Source organism: Etheostoma spectabile, unplaced genomic scaffold (assembly GCF_008692095.1).
Source record: "Etheostoma spectabile isolate EspeVRDwgs_2016 unplaced genomic scaffold, UIUC_Espe_1.0 scaffold50, whole genome shotgun sequence".
NCBI lineage: Eukaryota > Metazoa > Chordata > Actinopteri > Perciformes > Percidae > Etheostoma > Etheostoma spectabile.
Window position 1 is genome coordinate 118,322 of NW_022605620.1, and position 6,041 is coordinate 124,362.

General features: G+C 45.6%; 1 protein-coding gene across 1 annotated transcript in view; it reads right to left on the minus strand.

Moving 5' to 3' along the window:
* lat (linker for activation of T cells) overlaps positions 1–948 on the minus strand; it is a gene marked incomplete at its 5' end in the record, with an annotated part of 17,295 nt that extends 16,347 nt beyond the window's left edge. Inside the window, 1 exon segment of the mRNA XM_032511869.1 lies at positions 780–948.
* Positions 949–6,041: the final 5,093 nt, after the last annotated feature.

Below are 6,041 nucleotides of genomic sequence, written 5' to 3' on the forward strand. Positions count from 1 at the left end.
TACAGGGGGCATAAGTATACACCCCCCTATGTTAAATACAGGGGGCATAAGTATACACCCCCCTATGTTAAAAACGGGGCATAAGTATACACACCCCTATGTTAAAATACAGGGGATAAGTATCACCCCCCTATGTTAAATACAGGGGTATAAGTATACCCCCCTATGTTAAATACAGGGGACTGAGTATACACCCACCTATGTTAAAAATACAGGGGCATAAGTATACACCCCCCTAGTTTAAAATAAGGGGATAAGTATACACCCCCCTATGTTTAAATACAGGGGGCTAAGTATACACCCCCCTATGTTTAAATACAGGGGGCCTAAGTATTACACCCCCCTATGTTAAAATACGGGGGGCATAAGTATACACCCCCCTATGTTAAAATACAGGGGCATAAGGATGTACACCCCTGAACCATGAAAAAAACAAAACACGTTTTGGTCACTTTTTACAACATGATTATCGCTTTTTCTGACATTTTTGTCACTTTTCCAACGTTATGGGTGCTCTTTTATGTTTTTGGTGTTGTTTCCAAAGTTTTTTGATATTTTTAATGTTGACATTTTCAGCGAAAAAATAGAATTAACTGAAATCGGGTCAAATGTGACCCAAGGACAACATGAGGGTTAAATTGAGTGCTTCGACAATAGAGATTCTCGACTTCTACTTGTAGCAGAGTATTTTCACAGTGTGGTGTTAGTACTTTTACTGCAGTAGAGTATCTGAGTACTTCTTCCCGGGTGGAGGACGTATTAAAGGATGGAGAACTGACCTGCAGGTGAGGACAGGTGGTGGTTGGAGAGGTGGAGGTGTGACGGAGGATGGGTGAAGATTTGGGGCCTGGTGCTGGTCTCGTGTCCCCCCGCAGGATCTGGTCCACATGAGGCGACTACTGTGTGACATCCGCCATAGATCTGGAGACCTACTTCAGCTTTTCCTCCCTCTCTCTCTCTCTCTCTCTCTCTCTCTCTCTCTCTCTCTCTCTCTCAGCGACTCTCCCCCTCCGTCTGAGCTGCTGCAGCCAATCAGGGGCGGAGGAGGCTACGTCACATCCGTTTCAGGCCAATCGGAGCGAAAGCAGAAAAAACAGAGGATCCGTTACGCTCTTCTTTCCAAATGACGTGTGATGTGCTTCATTCTTAGAAAACAATCCGTTTTTTTTTTAGATCTGTCTCACGATGTATTGTCTCTAGAAGTGTAGTAGTCAACGTGTGTTTTTCTTAAAAGACGGAAAACAAAAATACTCAACACCATCGAATACGGAGAGAATCAAATACCACGATATTTGCATACAAATACCTCGATATCGATACCGCAAAGACATCGTAGTGTTGACTATCGGTGCTTTCACAAAATATCTACACAATGAGATTTAAGTAATGTGGATTTAATGACTAAGGGGGTAAAGGCCAATAACAGAAGAGCTAGAACAGTCTGGGGAGTACAGGAAATGACATCACGTCACTGTAATTTAGCCTTTAAAACCAGAAAATGACACTTATGCCATTTAACATATTACAATATCCCAAATCTAAGACGTTATCTAGTCTCGTATTACGATGTAATATCCATTTATTACCCAACCATTGAACCACAATACTTCTAAAGTCACAATAAATGGAAATTGCAACACAAATCCAATCAGCACCCATGTTGTATTTTCAAACTTGTACTCTGTATTTATCAACTGGATTTAAAGAGTTTTATCTGTTTACTGCTTTTTATATTTGTACTGTTCACTGTAATCTTCTTCTTCTTCTTGTTTTTTAGAGAGACAACTTTAAGATGTGTGCAGGGACAATGGAGGAAAAACAGGCTTTTGGCTAATTCTGGTGCATTTACAGCAATGTTAATTAATGTACCAGGGCTGTAGTCAAGACCACCCTGGTCGAGTCCAAGACCAGGACTAGTTGAGTCCAAGTCAAGACAAATCCAAAGAGGATGAGCCCAAGCCAAGACCGAGTCTAAAAAGGTTAGAGTCCAAAACAAGACAGAGTCCAAAGAGGTTCAAGTCCGAGTCATGACCAAGTCTAAAAAGGTTAGAGTCCAAAACAAGGACTAGTTGAGTCCAAGTCAAGACAGAGTCCAAAGAGGTTTGAGTCCAAGACCAGGACTAGTTGAGTCCAAGACAAGACCGAGTCCAAAGAGGTTTGAGTCTGAGTCAAGACCGAGTCCAGGACAGAATAAAGGTCTTATGCATGACAGTATCAAGACAATCATTCTGGGTTTCACTTTCCCTCCAATATTATTATCAACACAATAAAGACACCTGGACTCGGTCCAGACCAGAAGCCATATCTGGCAAGACCAGTGGCCGGGACCGAGACAAGTCCGAGTCCAAATACTAGCGAGACCGAGACAATTCAGAGTCCAAAGAAAAAACAGTCTCGAGTCCGGACCCGAGTCCAAGACGGAATTCGAGCCCTACAGCCCTGTAATGTACACTGTCCCTGTCAAATAAATGAATACATTAAATTAAATGAAAGTAATGCACCTCAACAATGCCCAACATTACACTACATATGTCTCCAGCACCATATGGACTATGGACGGTCTGATTAATATCGGAATAATAAGAAGAAGAAGAAGAAGAAGCAGAAGAAGAATATTGGACTAACATGATCATACTGCATTCTGTGTTTTATGTATATTTTAGCGCTGATATATGTACATGATCGCAGTACTGGTTAGTGGTAAAACTGCATTTGGTTGTTCTGCTCGTCCTACTCGTACAATGACAATAAAGTTTAATTAATCTAATGTATGTGGGATAAAAACATGAAAACGTCCAATCTTTACCAATCAGAAGGCTTCGGCTCCCGCCACAGACCCCCGCGACGATGGTGTCCTCCGAGGAAGACGGCGATCCAGCATCAGCCCAGGACGGTTCGTCCAAGGAGACGTCTGAAAGTTCAGAAAAACACACAATTAAAAAAAAAATAAAAAAATCACCTGATCACTAACTCAAACCTGAAGCTCTCGGTTTCAGAGCGAATGTGTGACACACTCACCCAACGAGGTGACTCACTGGCGCTGAACCTCACACACACGGCTGCAGAGAGCGAGGTGTGTGTGTGTGTGTGTGTGTGTGTGGGCTGATCAAACTGGCCTCGTTCAGACGCTCACAACTGCAACTGGAAACTGGAGAGAGGAGGCCCTGCAGCTCAGAGAGAGAGCGAGAGAGAGAGAGAGACACACACACACACACACACACACACACACACACACACACACACACACACACACACACACACACACACACACACACACACACACACACACACACACACACACACACACACACACACACACACACACACACACACACACGGTTTCGCAGCAACACCTCGACCCAATCAGGAGCTGTAACAGCCAGTCAGCGCGGTCCCGGGTGATAGAAAGCTGCAGCGCTGCAACCGTCGAACATCCTCCCACCTACAAACAGGAAACCACACGAGGTGAGGAAGCAGCAGAAGAAGAAGAAGAAGAGGGGAAAAAGTAACTACAGTAACTAGTAACTCAAGCTGTCAGATGAATGTAGTGGAGTTACTAGTTACTTTAGGTACTTTACACATTAAGATTTCTGCATTTTTTTTTAACTTAAGGGATATTCTCACTGCAGGACTTTCACTGTAACAGTAGTTTTACAGTGGGGTATTAGTACTTTTACTCAAGGATCTGAATACAGAGCAAGATCAGAGCACCCCCTCCCCCAATGAAAGAGGGAGTGAGGGTAGGTTGGGGGGGGGGAGAGGGGTTAGGGGTTACCTAGAGATCGACATGGTGTTATTTCAGTTAGCCTAACAGCTGGTCTGATTTGCATTGAGAGATGATCCTATGGAAAGTTCCCCATGGATTCCCCCTCCATGGACCTGGTGTAAGTTCGGATGTCCGCATGATGTCAAGGAACTTTCAGGACTGCCCCATAGTAATCTGATGCACATGAAATAATGTGGTCTTACATAATACAAAACCGGCCCTCTAGGTGAACAACCCCCTAGCGGTTTGTGTGGATATATGCCCCCTGGTATGTACCTCAAGGGTGGTGTGCTTCTTAACCTTATTGCCCCTGTATTTTAAATGAGCGGGCGGTGTAACTTATGAACTGCGATATTTTAGACATAGGGGGTGATATACTAGCGCCACTCTGTATTTAACATAGGGGGGGTACTGCCTATTTACATGGGGAATAGACCCTGTATTTTAAACATAGGGGGTGGTATACTTTATGCCCCTGTATTTTAACATAGGGCGGTGTAACTATGGCCAACTGTATTTTACACTTTTAGGCGGGGGTGTACTACTTAGTATGCCCCCCGTATCTACATAAGGTGGCCGGGTGTATTACTTAGGACCCTGTATTTTGTAACAAACTAGGCTTCGGGGTTGTATGTACGTTCTTGCTCCCCCGATTTATAAACTAGGGCGGTGTATTACGTTGATGCACCATGTATTTAATATAGGGGAGGGGCGTTGTACTGATGACCCTCGGATTGTATACAGAGGGGGTGTTTTACTCCACTTATGCACCCCCGCGTATTTCTAAAACCATTAGGGCGCGGCATTTATATCATAGTTATCCCCCCGGTTTAATCATTACGGGGGGTGTATACATGATGCCCCTGTATTGTAACCATAGGGGCGGTGTTACCTTTACATTTGACCCCTGTATTTTACAACATAGGGGGGTGTGTACTTGGACCCCCGGTTGTTTTTACCCATATAGGCGAGCGGGGGGTTTTATATCTACGGCTATTTCTGGAAGTTTTAACCATGGGGCACTGGTACACTACCAGCCAAATGCTATTACACATTTTTGATTACCTAGGGGCGTGTGACTTAGGCCCCTGTATTTTAACATGGGCACAGGCTAACTACTGCTAACATGCTAGTTAACATTAACATAGGGGGTTGTGTACTTATGACCCCTGTATTTTAACATAGACACAGGCTAAGGGAGCCATTTATACATTGTCGTGTTTCTTTAGAAATAACCAACGGACAAATAGTCTTGAAACTCTTCAGATGTAAAGTTATTCACTATTAAAGTGGCGACAAAATGACTGGGAGTCTATGGGATGCTAACGGCGGGTGATAGCTTGTTTGCCTAAAGGCCGTGACACACCAACCTGATAATCGTCCGTTGGACAGTCTGGCGAGGTCGGTGACTCGAGGTCGGTGACTCGAGGTCGGTGTCTCCAGGTCAGTGACTCCAGGTCAGTGACTCCAGGTCAGTAACTCCAGGTCGGTGTCTCCAGGACGGTGTCTCCAGGACGGTTGTCTCCAGTTCGTGTCTCCCGGTTCTGTGTCTTCTCCATTTTCGTGACTGTAGTTCGGTTGATCCTGCCATGGCTGTGACTGGTGTCTGTGACTCGAGCTCGCCGTCTGGCAGTCGGTCCAAGCCAATGGCCACTAACGTCGTCTCTACATAGAAGAGACTACTCAGGACAAGACAGACACAGTTGACGCGACCACTATGCGTCGACCATCTTATCCCTCCTCGCGTTTCTTTTCTTCTTAGTAGGCATCTACGTCGTAATTGTCGTCATCCATAAGGTTCATGTACTGTGGCACATCTAAAACGGGGCGGGAGGATGGATCGGGGTGTGCGGGTCAGGGGTTGGTGTCTCAGTCGGGGGCTCCAGGTCGGTGACTGGAGAGGTTCGTGTGACTTCCAGGTCGGTGTCCGTCAGTCGGTGTCTCCAGGACGGTGGCTCTCCAGTGCGTGTCTCCAGAGCGTGACTACCAGGTTTCGATGTACTCCAGTTCGGATGACTGTAGTTCGTTTCGCCAGGTCTGGCTGACTGGAGGTCGGTGACGTCGAGGTCCGGTTGTCTCCCTAGTCGTTCGGATGACTCCAGGACGGTGACTCCAGGTTGGTGTCTCCAGGTCGGTGACTGGAGGTCGGTGTCTCCAGGTCGGTGTCTCCAGGTCGAGGTCGGAGACGAGAGTCTCTCAAAATTGGATAAAAATCTTTTAACCTTCCTGTTGTCCTCGGGTCAAATTAGACCCATTTTCAACAAGTTTCTATATC